This window comes from Saccostrea cucullata, unplaced genomic scaffold (genome assembly GCF_032062105.1).
Source record: "Saccostrea cucullata isolate Sc308-1 unplaced genomic scaffold, CSIRO_AGI_Scuc_v1 ctg268, whole genome shotgun sequence".
NCBI lineage: Eukaryota > Metazoa > Mollusca > Bivalvia > Ostreida > Ostreidae > Saccostrea > Saccostrea cuccullata.
This window is the reverse complement of record NW_026935288.1, coordinates 410,316-433,793: the sequence shown is the minus strand read 5'-3', so window position 1 is coordinate 433,793 and position 23,478 is coordinate 410,316. Positions and strand designations below refer to the sequence as shown.

The window sequence follows — 23,478 nt, the reverse complement described above, 5'->3', positions numbered from 1 at the left end:
GCCTTTTTATAAATTGAAGCAGTCAATTTGGCCGGAAGCCGGTTCTTAGGAAAAAAACACTGAAAGCTGAGACTTATGTGGAAGCATCCTGGGGTAGTGTAGAATCTAAATTGTTCAAATCATGACCTCGATCATGGAGTAGGACAGGGCCACAATGAGGAATCCAATTTTTACATTGAAATATTTAAAGAAAATCTTTAAATTAAATCTTCTTCTTAAGAACCATTGGGCCAGAAAAGCTGAAACTTATGTGGAAGCATCCTGGGGCAGTGTAGATTCTAAATTGTCCAAATCATTATCCCTTTGGGCAAGGTTGGGTTACAATGTGTATTTCAAGAGAGAAATCTAGTTAAGAATTATATAAGTGTGCAGTCGATGGCCAAAGTTACTCAGGTGAGCAATGTGGCCCATGGGCCTCTTGTTTTCATTAAAGTGTTGATGGGAAAAAAATCTACATGGTTAAGGGAACCATCTGCATGGTTAAGGGAACCATGGCATTATGAAAATGAAATCCAACTTGAAAATTGACTCTCTCAACCTTCCTTTTACCTTGAAATAATGCAATTTAAAGAACACTGAAGGCCATGTTCCCAAAAAAATAGCGATTTGTACAATAAATAATGAGCTAGTCATGCTTTTATATGAAATACACTTTTTTTCTGCTGGTGACCTTGTTCTTGGGCCAAGGTCATGACACAACAATATTTGTCACCATAACCTTCAATTTCTTCTTCATTTTGAACTTTTGAAAAATACATGAATCAAACATTTTTGGCCCTTAACTTTGCATGATTTAACTTATCAAAATGTTCTAGACTAATTAAATATTAATTTTTAATAGAATTGACATAAAAAAAGGACTGTGTGCACAGAGCTTCTACATATTTTCTGAGCAAGTGAACTTGAATTTTTCTTAATTAAATATCTCACAGAAATTCAATAATCTATCAAACCTGAGCTTCCAACGTTTCTCCATTATTTATACATAATTATGGTCCATACATATAATTATATAGATGATGAAGATGCATGGTTTATATATGAAAGCATTTTTTATTGACCTCAGTTTGCTTCCTTTTTGTTAAAAGGTAAAAGTGGGGTGGGGTTGTATTATCTCTTACTTTACATATAAATCTTTTTCAAACAAGCTTTTTAAAATATATATAATAATTACAGCAATTACAATCTTTTCAGCTGTCAAAATATCCCAAAGAAAGGTATGGCAATTGTGATTCATGTATGCTGCTATCATAAACTCAGGGTCAAAATTTTCTTCAAATTACCAACGACAAATATTCATTGAGTTGTCTAATACACATTTTTTTCTGCCCCAAAACAGGGAACAATTGATATGAAATGTCAATGTCTGAGTTTGGCTTTTAATCCTGGAATGATCTATAAAATACCAATCTGGATCATGGTGCATATCAGTTTCTAAAACTAAACTCTCTCATTATTATACTTATACAGATAATACATCAATCCCTGGAATACACTTAGATCAAGCAGGAAATTATCACCAGGTCTTCAGGGATCGACACTAACTTTAAGACCATAGTTGTCAGCAGGGCTAGCCATTTCTAATTTCTACTAGCCCTGTTCATGTACTAGTTGTCCAGCAGCCGAAGGCTGTTGGCCGAGTCGCGAAGCGACAAATAATCTTAATCAAGGGGGTTTCCCCTGCTGCTGGGGGTACGGGGGGCCTCCCCTGGGAAATTTTGAAAATAGAGATGCCAAATCCTGCATTCTGGCTGTATTTTGGGTAAAAATTATATGACACTCTATGATTGTACCTAAGACACTTTTCTCTTACAAAAAGTCAACATTTATAATCACTTATGGTATTTCGAGTTTTGACTAACAAAAATAATACTGTTGATAAAACATGTTTGAAAATAGATTTAACAATTATCAGGTACATTGTGTGTAATTGATAATTATTTCTGTTGTTCTGAGTGAGTATTTGGTAAAAATCTTAGTAGTCCTGCAGGGCAAGTTTATAGGCATGTTTATTAGCCCGACCTCAATATTCAGTTGTCCCAGGCCAGCGGGCTACCGTTAGTGTCGAACCCTGGTCTTTTGATCATGTCCTCCTTGAACTGACAATTTTACAAAGCCAAAAATTAATATCGCCATCTCATATCTTGATTTAATTTTCAAATGAAGTAGCATTGGCCTTGACTTTATCTATTTTGTAAATACATGTAATTACAATAAAGATGGGCACAAATTTTAGAAAGATTAGCATACTATTATAATATGAAATTTTTGTTAACTAGATGTAACACAGATTTAATTCATATATGTCACAATGACAATAAATCTTACAATTTGACCCTATATTTTTTAATATCTTCAAAACAAAACATCATTGCGAAAAATGCCCCGACTCACTAGGAATTTCAGATAATTAAAAAAATTGATCTCAAATCTCTTAATTAATAGTATTGGTAACAAAATGTCATAAACCAAGGGGAAGAATTCATCAGTCAATAGATTCAAGATTGAAACTAGATAAGCTCACAGTTCCATTATGACATGATTGCTCAAGAAAAAAATGTAAAAAAAAAAAAAAAAAATGTTAACAAAACATTATTTTCTCTGTCAGATAGCTAGGTCTGATAACTTTAGCTAGCAGTCATTCTTACATGTCTATAGCTATAAGTTTTACGGTGAGATTCAAACACAAAACAACAGAACCAATGCTATTCCAAAATACATATCTTAATTATTACATATATCAGTACTCCACGTGATTTTTTCCTGTAGTCTAGCAAAAAAAATCAAATAAATAAAAATGACAGCGAAAAAAAGACAAATCATTTGAAGGTTTGACATTGCTACATGCATGTAATGATTTTCAGGCATTTTTATGTCTGTACAAGAAGTCAATGATAGGATATTAGTCGGTCAACTTTTCATAGCCGAGTGTTAATGTAGAACTGTGTCAATTTATTCACCGATATATTATAGAAAGACGAATATTTCTGATCAAAGGGAGCCTATTTTCCATCTTCCAACAATCATTGTCTAAATTAAGCCACAGTCTGGAGTCCACAAACAGCTCTCTCCTACCCTATGGAAGAGGATGGTACATTTTGGTCATGGTTTAATTGCAACGATGACCAATAGTATACCTGAGTTGTGATTTTGAATGGCCAGAGTGAGAGGCCAGGTCTTCAGTCCCCATTGATTCAACAGATAAGGAATAATAACACGTGCAGGCAAGGATCCATGATTTTGTGTTAAAGAGCAGAGCTGCCAACAGTCTGAAATGACAAATAGTAAGGCGGGGTCTACGGACCACCAATGCCCCCTGCCGCTGAAGATGTTTTGTAAATGGACATGCAATCTTACAAGGTCCCTGGCATCACATTCATGTCATGTTTCTATTTTGTTTAAGACATGTGTCCATTGAGGAGTAAGAAGTAAATATATAACAATTATAGTAGAAGAGATCTGTTGCAAATTTTGTCCTCGTAAAGTCGAGCTGAGAAGTGATTAAAAATTTTGGTCACAAATTGAATCCAGGTGCCATTGAGTAACCATTACGCTATTGGGAGTACTGCTCTAAATGTACTTGTGTATACTTTTGCTACAGTACACCTGTCTGAATTATAAAAGACGGGCCATTATTCATAATTTCGCGCCAAACGCCACGTTAGATATTCGCGCCTTTTCTTTGGACTGATCTATTAAATAGGTGTGATAGCTTCAATGAAGTTAAGAAAAAAGTATGTTCTCATAGCCTACATTTCGAGGTTTAAAAAATATATTTAACACATTGTACACATTCTATAGAAAAGTAACACTAAAGCACTGAAATGACTGTAATTTAATGTTTTTTTATTTCCCGTCTCAGAAGTGAACTATGCCGATTAGTTACACTTTCATAAAAAGGTTGAAACGTTTCGCCAAAAACATGCGTGTGACAGTCAAGGAATCAGATACCATTTATGTTCAATAACACAACAAATAAATAAATTAGATGGTCTTATTAAAATGTTTTTCTTATTTTTGTTTTTTCTAAATATCACACAAGTGTGCATAAAAACAGTGGTTCTACGTTTTATACTTACTATGTATATGCATCGAATTTCCCTTGAAAAACTATAACTTATAACTATGATTTAAATATGTTTTTCCGTTTTGCAAAACAAATGATAATAGGTATCTCTCATTTGCACATTTTCTTTTCTTTTTCTACTTTGAGAACCAACCAAAACCAGTTACAGAGGACGTTTGAGAAGACACTGGAATAAATCTTTAGTTTGACACAGAATTGTAACGTAATTACTACGTGATCTATTAACGGGTAAACCATTAAGCTATTATGGGAGCACTGCTCTAGATATACTTGTGTATACATTTAATTGCAACAGTACACCTGTCTAAGAATTATAAAAGGCGGGCCACTGTTGATAATTTCGCGCCAAACGCCACGAGTAAATATTCACGCCTTTTCTTTGGACTGATCTATTAAATAGGTGTGATAGCTTCAATGAAATTAAATAAATGAAACGTTCTTATCGCCTTTATGATATGAGATGATACCAAATAAATACTACTACTACTACTTTATTTTATTTCAACGTTAAGAAGGTATATTTAACACACTGTACACATTACATATCGTATCTAGCCCAGTTACACTAAAGCAGTGAAACGGAAATAAAGTTTTAAGATTGACACGTAATTACAACGTACTACTACGTGAAAGTCCAAGAGTTTTTTCTATTTCATGTATCCTTATGTCAGAATGGTTTAATCAAACGTTGAGCTGCCTCCATAAACCACTACAGTGAATATTTCACTTACAGCGGCCATCCCCGCTCAGATTTTCAAATATTAATATCTAGCGTTAAGATTACCAATATTCAAACAACTTATATAGTAAGCATATATAGAAGGGTCTCTATTAATATTTCAAAAATCAATAATAAATAATGGAAAACAAAAAAGTTAGAAAATGCACTTTTTTAAATTCGCATCTCCTAACGACAGGAAATATTAGACTTCTATCTATCACGAGCTATAATCCTGAAAGTTTCACATTGATATCTTTTACCGTTCTTGTTAACTGCAGACAAAATTGCATTTTAAAATCAGAAAATTGTCTCTGGCAGAGAAAAATTGCTAAAAAATCTCTCGAAGAAAATAACTTGAAACAACACATTGTTCCTGTTTCATGAAAATCCATGTGAAAGGACAAAATTAGATGGTCAGATTAATAATAAGAAGAAACAATATTTTAAGGTCTTCCGCCCTCACTATATAGATTGCCACTATGAAAATACCAGAATTATCAACTTTACAAAACATCTCTCTAAGGCGTTTTTAACTTCCTTTCGTAAGGGTTGGCAGCTGAAATTTTGAATCAATTGACTACCAAGGTCCCTGGCAGTTCGAAGACAGTGTCCATTGAGGAGTAAGAAGTAAACTAGTGGAGAGCTGCAAATTTTGTCCAATACTGGGCACTTACTGCCATTGAGTAAAGAGGGGTCTTTTTTGTGTCAGCACCTACTGTGGCACGGGACCTTAACTTTATACGGTCTCATCCAAAGGACTGATCTCCACGTCAAATAGTAGGATTTGAACCCGTGACATAAAAATCAACTCCTTACTTCGTGACTCTAGACCAGACGCTCTAACCATGGCGCCACACGTGTGACATTCAATATCGTGACACAACAAATAATAAATATTATAATCCCCACTAAAAACTCTAATAACACCTAAGTAACATAATTTCCCAATATTTCGGTAAATGCTCAAATCAAATGCTTATAATTGTAATTTTTTGAGATACAATGATGCATAAAATTTTCTAACAATACTGTACATGTATGTAATATGCAATTTAAGGACATATGCAACGTAGTTTGTACTTCTTGATATTTTTCCATGGAGATGAAGAGTTCTAATTCTTGAAGGAACTGTGTTCTATATTTTAATGTCTGTATATGGTGGTGTACACTTCTTTTAAAGCAATTTTTGATGAAAGAAACATCTAGAATATATGTTTGATATTTTTTATATAGTTTTCTTTAAATCATCCAAGAATATTAATCAATTGATATCTTTCAAAAAACCCTGGTAATGCATGCCGATTTTTTGTCAATAAACATCTGATGACACTAAAATGCTAATTTAGGAATATCTTGAAAATCTAGAGTAGGTGTGTTGCGTATGTCCTTAACAGATCAAATTTTCTAGCATTTAGCCATCAAGAATTATTATTAATGTTGTGTAAACACTTTTAATCAAAAATATAAATTGCTGCAAAATCTTAGACTTAGACCCCCACTTATATGAATATCCAGTTGTTTTTATATGAATAGTTTAAAAACATTTATACAGTGTATTTAATATTTTACATTTAAATACTATATATTTTGATCTATACTATAAATGCAACTCTTAATGATGTTTAAGATTCTTACATATTTGCTTAGTATACCAAACAATAATTTTTTTTTATATGTGTATGTTTTTAGAGTATTTATCAGAACAGAACTTATATAATAAAGAGGCCTCTGGACAACAACACTCACCTGTGTAACCTTTGTCTTCTTAAAAACAAATTCAGTAGGATGATATCTTTTTGTGGCTTGATGTCAGTTTCACAATTGTAAACTAAGCATTGTTGTTTCTACGAAGGCTGTGTTTTTCTATGTAAAACATCCTTCCCTGTTCTTCGTTATGGTCAAACTCTTGCCCCAAAAGCCATCATTTATTAATGTGTGCAAATTGTCAACCTAAAGTTAATGAGAAAAAACTTCTTTTTTTTTTTTCTACATGTTATTATATATTTTTATTGGCCTATTCCTGAGTGTCTTGAATCTCATACAAAAGGCCCATGGGCTAAAATGCTCACATGAGTCATTTGGCCCTGCTGTTTTGCAATAGATTTTTTCCCCCAAAAAAATACACATATTGTTTTAAATAACTCCACCCTAGGTTTACATTTTCTTAATATCTCATATCCTTCATAAAAATTAAGGATAAAATTACTCAGGAATGCTTTGTACCAACTTTGTTGAAAATTGGCTCAGAGGTTCTTCTGAATTAAGTTGAAAATTAGAGATGGAATTGAACTTGAGGAGGGGGCAGTGTTCTTCAGCAAAATATTTTGAAGTGACCTCACTCTACCATTCATACTTTTTTATATAAATCTCCACCTAAAAAGGTTTATCCCTTCATTTGATAAAACTAATTACTAATTAGCCCTAGAACACCTTCACTCAAAGAGATGAAAGCAGACTTTTACATTGTATAATTATTGCAAGCTTCACTTGACCCTCTAACCCTGGTTAGCTAAAAATCATCCAGATAAATCAACATACTAGCGTACTTGAAAACCTGCGTAATAATTCAGTGTCACAGCTGCTGTATTGATGGGGATCGACAAACAACTGCTGAGCCAGCGGTTTTGATTTATACTAATTCATCTCCACAAAAGACAACATCTTTTCATGTTTCTCCTTTATCATCTTACTTTTTTTTTTTTAAATTCATTCAACTTTTGGAAAATGCACTCCATAATTTTTTTTTCCTCTGACAGCAAGTGTCTTACATTTATTTTCAGTGAACTTAATCTATCATACCTAATAACACCTTGTTCAAGGCAATCCCATAATATTGGAAGAGCTTATACATCAATTTTTTTTCCCTTAATTATTCTATGTTTACAACAAATTCATCATTCTTAAATATGTTCCTGCGCAAAGACACAAAACAAGAGAAAACAATCTTAATGTATAGTACCAGTGTAAATATATCCGAGTGAACTTATATCTCCCGCTTGTAAAGGCATTGTTTTTGTAAATTTTGCACATTTTGCAATTTTTAATATAAAACGAGCTTAAACGTTTGATATATGATACATCCATCTTTTTAATATGTTCCTCTTCACAATTTTTGTCCCCCGCTTGAAAAGTGGGGGATATTAATTTGGGTTTGTCCGTCCGTCAACGCTTTCGTTTCCACACGATATCTCGAGAACCCCTTGAACTTTCGCAATGAAATTTTGCATAGCAACTCCCTATGAACTAAAGAAGACCTCTATTGATTTTGAGGTCAAAGGGTCAAAGTTCAAGGTAATAAATTCGCAAATTCTGTCCGTTATAACACATTCGTTTCCACACGATATCTCGAGAACCCTTTGAGCTTTTGCCATGAAATTTTACATAACAACTTCCTATGGCCTAAGGAAGACCCCTCCCTATTGATTTTGAGGTCAAAAGGTCAAAGTTCAAGGTCGTAAATATATACATTCTGTCTGTGTGTAACACTTTCCTCTCCGGGCGATATTTCAAGAAGATTTTGAGCTTTTGCAATTGAATTTTATACCAAAAGTCCCTTAGACCTCTCTCACCCCTCTCAAAGTGTCCCGCCCCGTTTGTTTTAGAAGTATTTATTGTATTACATGTCTATATTTTTAGCACAGGGACATGAGGAGAGTTATTACGCATAAAACAGGTTTTTTAGCGGACTCTATATTCTTATTTCATCTATTAGAACTGTTTAATAAAGGTTAAATTAGACACAATGCATTGTGTAAAATTTTGAAAATATATACATGTATGTGACTTCATCTTTGTATATACTAGTAGCTTAAATAAACAGGTGGGAAGAGAGAGGCTTCGTGGCGTAGTGGTATGTCTCTCGCATTTCGTGCGGGAGATCAGGGTTCAAGTCCAGGACGACGTATTTTCTTTTTTTTTCTGAAAAATTTTTTTTAACTAAATGATAGTATTCAGCATGTGAAATGAAAAATTTGTAAGGTGTGGCTTCTACAAACTCATAAAATCATCATCACAGAGTGATAAATATTCCATATAAAAAAGAATCTTCTATACTCATAATAAAGAATAAGCAATCAAATCTTTATATTCATATTGATATATTTTATTTGCTTCAGTATGTGTACATGTATACATTTAATAATTTTTCAACTTAAGTCAGGGGGATCCGACAACCCCCCTCCCCGAACTGCGCATGGTTTACTTTTTCCCTAAGCGGGGGACACAAATTCTCTGAATTAGCTTGTTTTCTATATCACATGTATCTTTCCAGAAAGTTCTCTCAAGATCAATCCACACATTTAGTTGCAGGCTCCATTTTGTACCCATTATAAAAAAAATATACCCACTGGAATCTATCTATCAAATATATATATATGGGCTTGATTTATAAATGTGCAGAATTTTTTTTAATAATAAGACCATCCCATTCCAGTGTTAGTCAAGAAAAACACTATTGTTTATAGGGGATGACAAATTCCATTGCCCAATGCCTAGGGCTTAGTGAATTTTAGGGGTGGGCAAGTGAAATTTTAACAGGCACTTGCCCATGGGCAAGTGACTTAATTATCAAAAATCAAATCAATATGTAAGCCATAGATTCAAAGCTGGGCATAGGAGCTAATGGAAGATCCTACTCAGTTTTTGTCTTCCACCTTTTTTGAAATATCTATATATACAGTATTAGTTTATAAGTAGGGCAAGTGAATTTTGACCATGTACTTGCTCTTGGACATTAGTGCCTTAAAAATCTATTGTCAGCCCCTGTGTTTGTGTATACATTTATAAGCTGAGGAAACTTCCCTGTTCCTGATACAGCTATGTTTGTAGGTAATAATTAAGATGCACTAAGTACCTGATTAATATTTATTTGTAAACAAGAACGGTGTCACTACAGTACACTTGTTCATGTAATTGTGACGTCCAATCAGATGGGAGCGACACTTCCTAACATATTGTACGTTACAGCACATCGCCTATTACAGGTCTACAGGTCCTGCTGGAATAACCAACTAATAAATAACTGTGCTCTACACAAATATATGATAAAGACTTCTTTTCCAAAAAATTGAGATTAGTCGGGACAAAAATTTTAAGACATAGTAAATAAAATTAAACTTTGAGTCATTGATCTTCCAGATAACTTATCTGAACTCATATAAATGGATACTAGGTCAATTAAAAAATATTGCCATGTAACCTTTTAAACTGTTTGTAAATATAAACCTTTGCTAAAAAATTGATTTATTACGCAAAAAAATATGTTAATTTAATTAAAGTACTGGTTGAGATGTCGGACATATAACGATAAGAAACTGCATTGCAATGATTTTTCTTTATCACACTTTATGCAGGATCAGTTATATCTTCACTGCATTCACTGTTGATCAACAGTTATGGATCTGACCTAGTTTTAAAATCTGCATTCACAGTGAGGGTAAACAAAATTTACATTCCTTGCAAAAAAGATAGCTAGCCATGCAGTGTAAGATTTGTCATTAGAGAAGGTAAAACATATAACAAAATGTTTATTGACTCATGTATTCTCAAAAAAAAATGAATTTTGTTGACCCCTCGAAGCAAATTTTTCGCCTTCAGCCTTAAATAGCCTCAGGCAAAAAAGTTAAGTCTTGGGTCCAACAATTTTAGGCAGTGGTAGCTGCCTTCAAATCCAGAAAAAAAATGTAAAATAAAAAATTAAAGACAATTCTCACCATGCAATATTCATATTGCACTTTAAAATAAGATTTTTTTTCTATATTTTATTTGATTTCATTGATCAACTTTCTCCTGGTTTATTTAATTCTAATAACATAGTTCTTGGAAGAACTGTATTAAAAAAAACTCCAATGAAAATAATCAAATACAGTCAAATCTCATTATCTCATACTCAATGAAACTGAAAAAATGATATCCAAGGATTTGATAAATACTTCTACAAGAACAGACTAGCTCATAGAAGGGACTTCAAATCCATGGTATTTGAGATAACTCTGTAACCCGGTGTTTGAAATAATGTCAGAAGTTTAATGTAGTCCATCCCATTGAGTCTCTTTTAATATTTTCTTCTTTGTACAGCAAAACTCGTTTAGTACAACACGGATATTGGAAATTTACGGATATAGCGAAGTCATCTTGGATCCCCAGATACATAAATTTAATGAATTTCTTATACAGTTATAATGAATTAGGGATATAACGAAGTAATTTCAAGGTCCCAGTGACTTCGTTATAACCAAGTTTTGCTGTATTGCATCCTTTGGGATGCTAATTTTTTTTCAACTTTGTGGGGAAAAAGGAATATTGATGATCACATCTCAATCCTGACCTTTTGTTTATTGGTCTGTTCAATGATATACCTTGCCATAGATCCAGAATAGAACAAATTCTACTTCACCTGCTGTCAAGATGCAACATCAATTTATTAATCTGAAACAACAAACTATATTTACATTGTGGATGCATGCATCAAAATGCAAATTGCAGCACAGCATAAACAGGCATTGAAATGGCTTATTATGCAATTTTTCTATTTATTTAATTAGGCTTCTTGTCGTGAAGACGAGAAAAAAGTAGATCAAAACAAAAAAATGTAAACATTTTTAACTGGTGCAGAAAAGTCAGCTGGTGTTTGGAAACAAAGTGACTGATATAAATATACTCCGGCTTCAGCTTCTGTTTTGAATCAAGTGTTGTAACACGATTTTTTATAACACAGTTATCGCTTTCCTTCATCTTACAAAGTGCTCTAACATACACCAATCAAATCTTCACCACATGGTGTCAGCTTCCAAGATGACTGCTAGCGTCTGACCTTTGTTTTAAAATGAGGTCATGAGAACTTCTGCTAAGAAACCACAAAACAAAAAAGCTTGCTTTTTATCCAAAAAAAATTTAGAGAAACAAACACTTCTTGTCTGGAATTTAAACAAAATAAATAAGAAAAAATTCAACTGTTAACAAATTGGAATAAAATATTTAGGCCTATATTCCCCCAATTTCTTGGCTGATACCATGTCTTGTTCTTCATTTGGAGAAGTGACTCGAGTCTTAACAGTTAATGTTGCAGGTTCAAATCTCACTGCAGGATGCAAATCAATCGAAATCACTACTTTTATTTAGAGAAGATCACATAGATACTGTGAATGTGCATCCTTACATTCAAAACAAAAGAGTTTAACAGCAATTTTCTTCCTTGGAAAAAAAAGAGAATAGTTTATTTACAACACAAGGCAAAGGGACACTCGGATAACCTTCAATCAGAGAAGCTCACCTGAGTCAAGTTTGATTCAGGTGAGCTAAAAATTAGTGTTGGCAAATCGGATGATTTTTAGTAACCGCTTACTCCCTTCATCTTCCGATCGAGTACCCCGGTTACTCGGATGATTTTTAGTAAAAGTATCAACATCTATTATTTATCTTATTCTATACTTATCTGTAGTAGTAATGCACAAATATACTGTATAGGGACGTTAAATTTACAATACACACATACGATATCGTCAAAGATTTACGACTTTAAAATAAAGAAAATTAATAGGGAATTCGGCACACAAAGAAGACAAATAAATACGTCATCGTCAACCACCATTTTATGCTTTCTTTTTCAGCCCCCGATATAAGTCACAATCAAGGAGAATAATTATTTACATACTCCATAATTAATAGCTAATATGTGGAGTGTCCAGTAAATAGCTGGTTTCCGAATAATTTAAGCTTAGGTGATTTAACAGATTTTGAATCAGCTGTTCTTTTGTTAAACTCCAAGGTTATTATGTCTGCGGCGGCATCTAGTTTTTAGATTATCAAATGAGGTAATTATAACTCAGGCCTTCAAAATAGGTATATCCCAAGCAATCAAAGCTATCAATTATATAAACTGTGAAAACTAATCAAAACAATTTCATTCACGACAACCATGCACTACATCAAGTCTAACGGTACCTAACATTAGGGAAATGTGTAAGTTAGTATACATTTATAAATTATAAAACATTCATTTTCTATGCCTTTACTATGTAGAATTTATTTTATCCGAGTAACCGAATAGCAGTTTTACTAACCGATACTCGCAACGTTCGACGGTTAACCGGTTAACCGGGTACTCATTGCCAACACTACTAAAAATGGACAGACAATGTGATATTATACAGTTAGCTCTAAAGAAACAATTTCTTCAGAGTACAGTTGAAGAGGGATATTTTCTTCCTCATTTCAAGACCCAACGTAGAAAGGTAAAGAACGATAAGTTCTCATACTCATGCATGTATATTTCATGACTGATTAATTTAGCAATCTAGACAGGAATCCATTAAATAAATTGCACACACAGCTGTATATATTTTTTTAAAAGAGGACATATTGAACTCATTAAATATCATGAAAACTGTAATTCCAAAATCCAAGTTCTAGCTAAGACCACAAAAACATTATGAAACAGATATTGAAGAGCAGTATTTATGAGGCCAAATGATATTCAGTGGGTATATTTTCTTTCCTTTTTATTGTTTATGTTTATTTTCCTACAGATTTATGTTTTACAATTTCTTTATAAAAACGAAATATAATTTTTTTTTTCTAGCTGCATGCTCTAAAGCAGATGATCAGCAGTATTCTACAGCAGTTGTTTTTAAATTTCGTCAAATTAACCAAAGATATACACTGTTAGTATTTATGGTTTAATTCTTTTAAAGTGGGTCTTCACATTTTCATACAAAATGAAAAAAAATTCAAGCTTTTTTTTACAAAAAAATTTAATTTTCTTTACATTAATAAACTCCATTGAAGCAGAAAAATGAATGAATCAGCCGTAAAAATATTTCTTTTTAATAAGAATTTGCTGATTGCATCAATTCAAGATGATACAGAAATTAAAAAGACTATAAAAACAATGAAGACATGGGGACCACCAGCTACGTTAGCAATGGGCCTCATCCAACCTCTTACATGAGAATTCATCTTAATTTAAATCCATTATGAGATTACTTTTAAATACAGAAAAAAAAATAGTCATCTACCTCTTAATGTTCCATCAAAATTAAACAAACATCAAAACATCTGCTTTTCAATTTAAGTCTCTCCGAATTCCTACCTGAATCTGCTTGAACTCAACCATTAATCTAATCTCTAATTTACTTATGTGGGGGAAACACTTTTTTCACAGGAGTATCACTTTGACAGCAGGTGCCTGCGATGCCAATTACTTGATATATACTCGAAGAATCCCAAGATTTATTACAAAAAAGTGCCCTGTTTGCATTTTTAGACACTGCATGTACTCACTTCATCTTTAGTAAAAGTTACTAAGTTACACAAATATTTCTTCTTGCTTTTACATACTTTATACTATTTGTTTTGATGTTCCATACCTTATGCTTTGATAGTCTGATGTCTAAATTAAGTTCTTAGCCAACCACAATAATACTTTCCCAGAATCTGCACCAGACTTAACTGTCGACATATCTATGCTAATACAGTAAAACTCGTAGTACGAACACGGATATAGAGAATTCACGGATATAGTGAAGTTTTTGTGGGTCCCCGGCAAAATTATTAACAAATCTTTGTAAAATTTTACGGTTATAACGAACTCTGATATAACGAATTTATGGATATAGCGAACTGGTTTTGAGTCCAGTTGAAGTTAATTATAATGATATTTACATCTTTTATAATGAACTCTCAGAGATTATTAAAAAAATGATAAACTGATCTAACCTTATTTCCTTTTAGCATTTGAATATAAAATTCAATTCATAATTAAACCTTAGTTATTGAAGATATGTTTATTAATATTTGCTTCCCTAACATATTTAGTAGTAATAATTGAAGGAAAGCATGCATATTGCGAATTCGCTATAATGGTTATAATACGAATTAATTATACAGATATAACGAATTACGGATATAGCGAATTAAATTCATAGGTCCCAAGGACTTCGCTATAACCGAGTTTTACTGTAGTCAAATTATTACATGTAACAGGGTACCCAAGGGCAGACAAAACCTGTAAAATTCATTTCTTAAAGTGTTGAGTTACAACCTTTAAGACTTTTGCTTTACTTTGAACTTGGAGTACTTATATGACATGGTCAACAGCTTCAAGCATTTTTAATATATTCGATCAGTGCATACTATTAGTTCAAGATATATTACTGTAGTCAGCGGCGACTCACACAAATTGTTCCGACGAAAATAGTTCCATCATTAATAAGTAGATACAACATAATTGTTCATTATAAGAATAATGTTGTGTATGTCATTCGTTAAAGAAACCAAAATTAATGTTAATTTTTCCTCCAAAGATCACTTTCCCTCCTAAATGCAAATAAAAAATGTGAATATTCCTACGCTCGCTCCCTCCTCAGCTTTTTTTTATTTTATTTAACATGTTTGATAACAGAGAATATCTAGGTCATTCTTCGGTTGATATTTTTTTACTGATGAATTGATTATACTATATCAACAACTGTAGTAAAATCATGTTAATTGTTCGTTAATTATCATATAGTTTCCTCTAAGAGAAAAAAAATAATCATTCTGTGTGTGTAGTATATTAAATGACGGAATTTTCAATCCCTGAGCAGACTCCTGCACGTGTGTAGACAAACTACACATCGGGAGAGTACCTGTAAAATGTGTAACAAAACCCGAACTGGCCGGGGATTTCTAAACTGACAATAGTTTAATTTTTATGAATAAGAATTTGTATTCATGTGATCTAATTATGAAAAAAGTTCTGTCTGCCATTGTAACTTCTCAGTTCGCGGGAGTCCGTTTGACAACTCCATCGCACGTGTGTATAGACCAAGGCTAACTGTCTTGCGGACATATAGGTATGTATACTGTTTGTTAGCATGGTTAGGAGACGGGTGACCGTAATGCTACGGACTCACGAAATATACACAAGTCCTATAACTAGACAGTGCAGTTTTATTTTTATAAACGTCATTAAACACTGTTAAACATATTAAATCTAAAAGTCGAATATCTTTGGATATGGGGTAACCCATATCTATTCTTGTTTATGAATTTTACTTGCATCATGTTTCTTTTCTTTAACCTGGAATGCAGATTGGTACATATTAGGTTTAGGAGAACCAGAAGTCTCTGTCGAGACTGTAGCTCTACTGGTATGTATTTATTAAAAACCATTGCACTATTTTATGTATCTTTGTGTAGTCTACTTGTGTGCCAACTTATTTTGAAATCAAACTAGAACTGTAGAAGGAGTAGCGTTTTTAAGGAATTTCACAGAAAATTCTATTTTTAGTAACCATGGTAACACCGTTCATCGAAATCAGAAACCGATGCACTATTCTATGTATCTTAGGGTAGTCTACTTGTGTGCCAAGTTATATTGAAATCAGACCAAAACTGTAGAAGGAGTAGCGTTTTTAAGGAATTTCACAGAAAATTCTATTTTTAGTAACCATGGCAACATCGTTCATCGAAATTAAAAACCGATGCACTATTCTATGTATCTTAGTGTAGCCTACTTGTGTGCCAAGTTATATTGAAATCAAACTAGAACTGTAGAAGGAGTAGCGTTTTTAAGGAATTTCACAGAAAATTCTATTTATAGTAACCATGGCAACACCGTTCATCGAAATTAAAAACCGATGCACTATTCTATGTATCTTAGTGTAGCCTACTTGTGTGCCAAGTTATATTGAAATCAGACCAAAACTGTAGAAGGAGTAGCGTTTTTAAAGAATTTCACAGAAAATTCTATTTTTAGTAACCATGGCAACACCGTTCATCGAAATCAAAAACCGATGCACTATTCTATGTATCTTAGTGTAGTCTACTAGTGTGCCAAGTTATATTGAAATCAGACCAAAACTGTGGAAGGAGTAGCGTTTTAAAGGAATTTCACAGAAAATTCTATTTTTAGTAACCATGGCAACACCGTTCATACAAATCGAAAACCGATGCACTATTCTATGTATCTTTGTGTAGTCTACTTGTGTGCCAAAGTATATTGAAATCAGACCAAAACTGTGGAAGGAGTAGCATTTTAAAGGAATTTCACAGAAAATTCTATTTTTAGTAACCATGGCAACATCGTTCATCGAAATTAAAAACCGATGCACTATTCTATGTATCTTAGTGTAGCCTACTTGTGTGCCAAGTTATATTGAAATCAAACTAGAACTGTAGAAGGAGTAGCGTTTTTAAGGAATTTCACAGAAAATTCTATTTATAGTAACCATGGCAACACCGTTCATCGAAATTAAAAACCGATGCACTATTCTATGTATCTTAGTGTAGCCTACTTGTGTGCCAAGTTATATTGAAATCAGACCAAAACTGTAGAAGGAGTAGCGTTTTTAAAGAATTTCACAGAAAATTCTATTTTTAGTAACCATGGCAACACCGTTCATCGAAATCAAAAACCGATGCACTATTCTATGTATCTTAGTGTAGTTTACTAGTGTGCCAAGTTATATTGAAATCAGACCAAAACTGTGGAAGGAGTAGCGTTTTAAAGGAATTTCACAGAAAATTCTATTTTTAGTAACCATGGCAACACCGTTCATCGAAATCGAAAACCGATGCACTATTCTATGTATCTTTGTGTAGTCTACTTGTGTGCCAAAGTATATTGAAATCAGACCAAAACTGTGGAAGGAGTAGCATTTTAAAGGAATTTCACAGAAAATTCTATTTTTAGTAACCATGGCAACACCGTTCATCGAAATTAAAAACCCATGCACTATTCTATGTATCTTAGTGTAATCTACTTGTGTGCCAAGTTATATTGAAATCAGACTAAAATTGTAGGAGGAGTAGCGTTTTGAAAAATTGTTTACAGACAGACGGACAGACAGACGGACAGACAGACAGACAGACAGACAGACGGACGGACGCCGGACGCATTACTATCGCATAAGCTCTTCTGGTCTCTGACCAGTAGAGAAAAACTACAAAGGTTTAAATTCATAAAGAATCTGACAGTGGGCCTTATTGTACATGTATGCATTAATATCCTGAAACATCCCCCAAAAACCTGATTCAAGAAGGTGAAGGACATTCCCTACATTTCATGGTATTGGAAAGAACACTTAATTTGTTGCAATAATTACAAATCCTGCTCTTATCTGTTTGAATCATAGAAGATTTAAGATTTTACACCTATATTGATATTGTCTTAAAATGCAATATACAGATATTAATTCTGCATGCCGCAGCTTTCGAGATTTTTGAAAAACAATGTAATTATTTGATTATACCTTCAACAGCTACATTTATAGTAAGAAAGCTTCTGAGAAGAATTATTAATCATGATCTTTCCTCCTCAAATAATATTACAGTAACATATATTGCTCCCTAAAATAATTATCTGCGATTTCAATACAAATAACCCAGTTCAAGGTCATGCATTAGCCTTTGGATAAAGTTGATGTTTTGATGATTTTTAAATAGAATTTTTTTGTTTAAATCTAGCATCAATGAAATAAACATCTGTCAAAGACCTGGAGGTGTGGCAGGGATGTTGTTATTGTTCAGCGGAGATGTTGATGTTTTCAGTTTTATGTCTGAGAAACTGGACACCCGTTGGATTCCGTTAGATCGTCAGGATGAAAGGAACCAGATCATTGGCCATTAAATACCAATCAAGATCAAGAGTACCCAACACTTCACTTACTGCCTTCTGTAATCCAAGGGCTTAATGGCAAACATAAACACTGCTCTCTCCGTGATTCTAAGGATGCCACGAGGGCCCTCTTAAGCTTTGTGGTTAGACATACAATACCATAAAATATTGATTCTCAAGTGGCTGTATCTCATAAATATGAAATTATCCACTTGGGGCAGCCACTATACTAGTAAAACAATCAAAAAACTGTAAAACAGAAAGGAACTTTGTGGTGCATGCAGTAATGAGGGCTGTTTATTGGCGGTCATTAGATAGGGCTGTATAGATCTAATGACCCATTCAGTCCACATAACACTGACCAAAAGATCCCCACCACAAACCATAGGCCACATACTAAATGGTTGATTCTCATTATTAAGGTATACATGTACATTCAATAATGACTGTTATTTTATAACTGTCATGACTTTTTATACTTGATGAGAAGGAAATGTCTTTAATAACCAGGGCACCGATTTACGCAGAACTAAAAGACCAAAATGTACAGTTTTGCAAATATCTAATTCACATTTGTTGGGAAATATACGAGGTAGTTATTCAAAAAAGGAAAAAGAATTTTGAGAGATATTTTTTTGATAACATTCTTTAACAAATTCATTCATCTTGCAAGATTTTCATAATCAGTTAAACTTTATGGTCTTAAGTTGACAGTTCTTTTATAAAATTGACCCCTCAACTGTTCTCTTCATGTGTACCTTTAAGAGCAAACATATTATAGTATGAGTACTTCATAATGTTCCTTTTATTTAATTGTAGGTATTTTGCCCTTAAAATCAAGTTCAAAATACACAATTTAAATTATTAAGATATTGAGGCATTGAAAAACACCAAGGAACTGAATTCTTGTTTTTTCATGTTGTTGAAGATGAATTTCTAGTTTTAAATTCATGGACTTCCAGCCAAGACCCAACCCTTAGTGCTTGGACCTCTGCAATCTAACTAGGTAGGAATAGTATCTATTTCTGGAGTAAGGGAAGGTATTTCACCATGTACAATTCAGGGTCGTCAGGTTAAATCAGGTGTTGTAATCCCAAGTAATAAAATCGTAACCAGCTTATCCTACAAGCTGACAACTTCCACCGTAAAACAAATTCCAAATCTCCCGTGACACTTCATGTCTGTAAGTCTATTTTAAGTAACATAATTGTATTTAATTAACATCCCAGTTACAAGACTTCTTCTGTAAACTCATTAAGGGGCCTGTGATTTCCTCTGTTGTCATCTCACCTGGAGGAGAGATGAAGATCAGCGATTTTAATGACGGGAACTATCCGTCAAAGGTGGCAATAAATAATACATATATAGGTGCATGCTTTTCTAGGCTCTTTTTTCATTGTGTTCTAAAATTTGCAAATGTTTGACGCCTTATATTTACATCCATTGAATATTTTCTCCTTTATTTCTAAGAAAACCCATAGCGTTAATCACTGCATGAACTACATTAGGCATGTCGCCTGTACAGATTTCTTGATCAGTGGCTGTTCCATCAATGAAACGTATAAAGACGTTCGCATCATTAATACAATAATTAATAAACTTTTTAATCCTTCTTTAAATGATTATTTAAACAGATATAAATATAAACAATAAAATGTCTTTTTTTTGTTTGTTATTACTGGAATTAACGGTCGCAGCTATTGCAGAAAAAATTTACATAACCCCATAAGCGGGTTATGTTACGCGGGTTATGTATTTTTCTGCAACAGCTGCTTCCATTAATTCCAGTAATAACAAACAAAGAAAGCATTTAATTGTTTAAATAATTGCAAAAGGAGCAATTTTAATTATTGAAACTCCATCAAAAAATTATGGCCATCTGTCATACAATATAATGTCCCCAAGGTTTGTTAGGGTAAGGGAGGTTAGATATGTAGCTATGCTAATAAAATATGGCCATGGGCATTGAGACAAGGTCAAGGTTAAGAAGTGTCAAATTCTGTAGGTCTTGGAAATTGATATAAAATTCTCAGACAAAATACTGCATAGGAGGAGCATCAAGAGATTGGTACAAAGCTTACTTGTGTCTTGTCGTATGTTTGTTGTAGAGTAAATCAAGGTTACATTTTCTCAGAAGTTAAAAAACAAAGGTTATCTGGGCCATGATGATTTATTGCTATGTGGACTGTCAGTTTTTTCATTCCACAACAAAAAGGTTAAGGTTGCTTATACCACAATACACTACAGGTATGAATACAACCTTTCATCAATTAAATTTCAGCAAAATTTTGGTCACCATTTTTTCCCCAAGATATTTTAAAGCAATTTTGAAGTTGCCCTGGCAGGAATTTGGTCCTTAGGACAATTCCAGTTTAAACAGGTTATCAAGGTCACTGTGTCTACTAGATAAGTATTTCGAAAAGTGGCTTAGCAAATGAAATGAAACACTTCATAAAGTACTTTCACATTCAGTTATTATATAGAATGAGTGCTTATTATGACCTTGGCTTTCAACAGATTGAGTACATTAAATGCACTAGTAAGTTATTTTTTTCTTAAGTACAGTGGAACAAAAAATTGTACAAAACAATATAATTATGCCCTCCCCCCCCCCAAAAAAAAAGGCATTAATTTCCATCATTCTGGTCATCATTTTTCATATATTAAGGAGGACAGGACCTTGAGCTGAAACAAAAATCTAGTCAACTGTGTTAATCTCTTGTTTATTACTAATTTAGTATGCCCTACATATCTGAAAGAAGTTCTCTCATCAGATTTCTTGACTTACTACTCTTAGTGATATATTGCTGCATGCACACATACTGCTCAAAACTGAAAAATGGACTTTTTATATTTAATACATATCTAAAAAAAATTTATCATCAAAGGGAATAACTTTATCATTTCAAGGATCTGGAATTATCTTACACCAAATAGTTGAGAAAATGATGGATAAACAGCATACAAGAGACGACTTCAATCAAATTGCTAGACAACAACTTCCAGAGCTGTATCAAACAGCAAAGGGATGTGCAAGTAATCCAACAACTCATCATTGATAAACGGGATATGCTTTACTCCAAGCCTGCATCTAATTAACATCAATCAGTAAATGAACAATTAATAAAGGAATAAAGGGCCTCCCTATATCCAAGGGAAGTCCCCAAACCATACAAGCTTCAATATGGAGCCTGTCTGCATACTAGGAGATTCTGTATGTCAATCACTGATTGGTCATGATAGATCAAGGATCATAACTTTATTGCTATACAGCAATTATGAGATTTAATGGTTAACAGTTTTGCTTTTTTAAATTAATCATTTATTACCGCATTAAAATTATAGGCATATTTTTTTTTTTGATACAATTGAAAATTTTTGACTTTCCCTAAGTTAATGAAAATGTTTAATATTACTGTTGCAGTGAGACAGTGTAGCTTAATTAATATCTTTAAACAAACACTTCATTTAGCTTGACCGGGAATTCATCAAATCATAAAACAGTTCTCAAGATTTGTGAATGGACTTTGATCAAGAATTTTTTCACGTATTTCAGCAATATTAAATTAAAGCAAGGTTTTTTTTTTCTTTTCTTTTGGAAAGTGTCATTTCCTCATATATATATACTCATTTATACTCATCTATATCAGAAATTTAAAGTATATTACTAGCATTGTCAATTTAGGCTAACTGGAACTAATTCAATATGTGCAAAATAGAATTGTTTATCCCTAAAATAGACTTCACTTTCTTCTATCATTATATATATACAAAGACATGGACAACAAATGCTACATTAACAATAAGTACAACAACCCCAGTCCAAGGAAATAACGAGAGATCGATGCCCAACTTCTGGGGATCTTTCTATCCCACTACAATTGGATTCTCCACGGATGTATCCACGAAAAGCCAACGTTAATGACACTGTCCATTATAGACCTTTGTGTGGGAGGAAAGATCACTTTTAACTTTGATAGCACCCTCACTATCTCTTGGTAACAATTGCAGAACATTGTCTATGGATTCAGATATAATTAATGAAGTCATTCAAATCACACATTAACCCTTAGTATTTCATATTTAATGGAAATTCAATCATAGAAAACACTATTTTGTGGCTTCATTATTTACTAAATTGAACCCAATGTAGCAATGTTAATCATATCCTTTCCACTTCCTAACCTTGCACAAAACACACATTAAAAAACAACCTGTCTCTGACAAAACTCTCAGAAGTTGCAAGGATCAAAGAATTAACCTGCACAACACCTGAAGTCAACCTGGAGAAACCATGTCCATGACATTTAAATATAACTGTACATCAAGAAAACTTCAAGTAACTTAAATGTTCAATCTTATAAATATTATCATATGGCATCACTCACATATCATTTTCCTTCCAAATATGCATGGAGCATTTCAAAGGACAGCAAAATGCAATAGTGTGGTAGTTTATGAAAAACAAAATTGTTTGACAGCTGCAGCAAAATTTCAAGCTGAGAGTTATAGCTAACAGTATTTTAATGGCCCCCACAGTCTGAGTAAATGGCATCTGTCACAATTCAAGAGCATCAAGATGCATTAATATTGCATGAAAAAAATATGGGTCATTTCTCATCATCCACTTCAAGAATGATGTTTAAATTCTGAAATTGCTGTCTCAACTGGTGCAGAGAAGTTAGGTGACCCATTTATTTTTCAGCTTCTGTAGCAAGATTGCCAGATCTTAACAAGCAGAATAATTTCTTACCCTAAAACAGCAATGTTTATGACATATGACATGTCCTTCATTGACCTTGGCAGCCACTTGATATGAGAATTTGACCTTTAATTTTACGTTCACTCGACAGGAAGTCTCAAGTTCTTCTATCCAATCAATGGCCTATGATTTGTGGTGGGGATCTTTTGGTCAATAGTAAAAAAAATATAGTTGTTGAAGTTGGGTTTTTTATGAATGACCTTGACCTTGCATGAAGTTCAAATATGCTATAGTTTTCAACTTTAAAATTTGTGACTATAAAATATGCAATTATGCAAATAGTTTTAATATTTATAGTCGTTTAATATTTG

The 23,478-nt window shown here is 33.1% G+C and overlaps 1 long non-coding RNA gene across 1 annotated transcript in view; it reads right to left on the bottom strand.

Moving 5' to 3' along the window:
- Window positions 1-6,693: 6,693 nt before the first annotated feature.
- Window positions 6,694-23,478, bottom strand: part of LOC134242400 (uncharacterized) — a 30,939-nt gene continuing 14,154 nt past the window's right edge. Inside the window, exon 3 of the long non-coding RNA XR_009986858.1 lies at window positions 6,694-6,758. This is a non-coding gene — a long non-coding RNA (uncharacterized LOC134242400). The remainder of the gene's footprint in view (window positions 6,759-23,478) is intronic.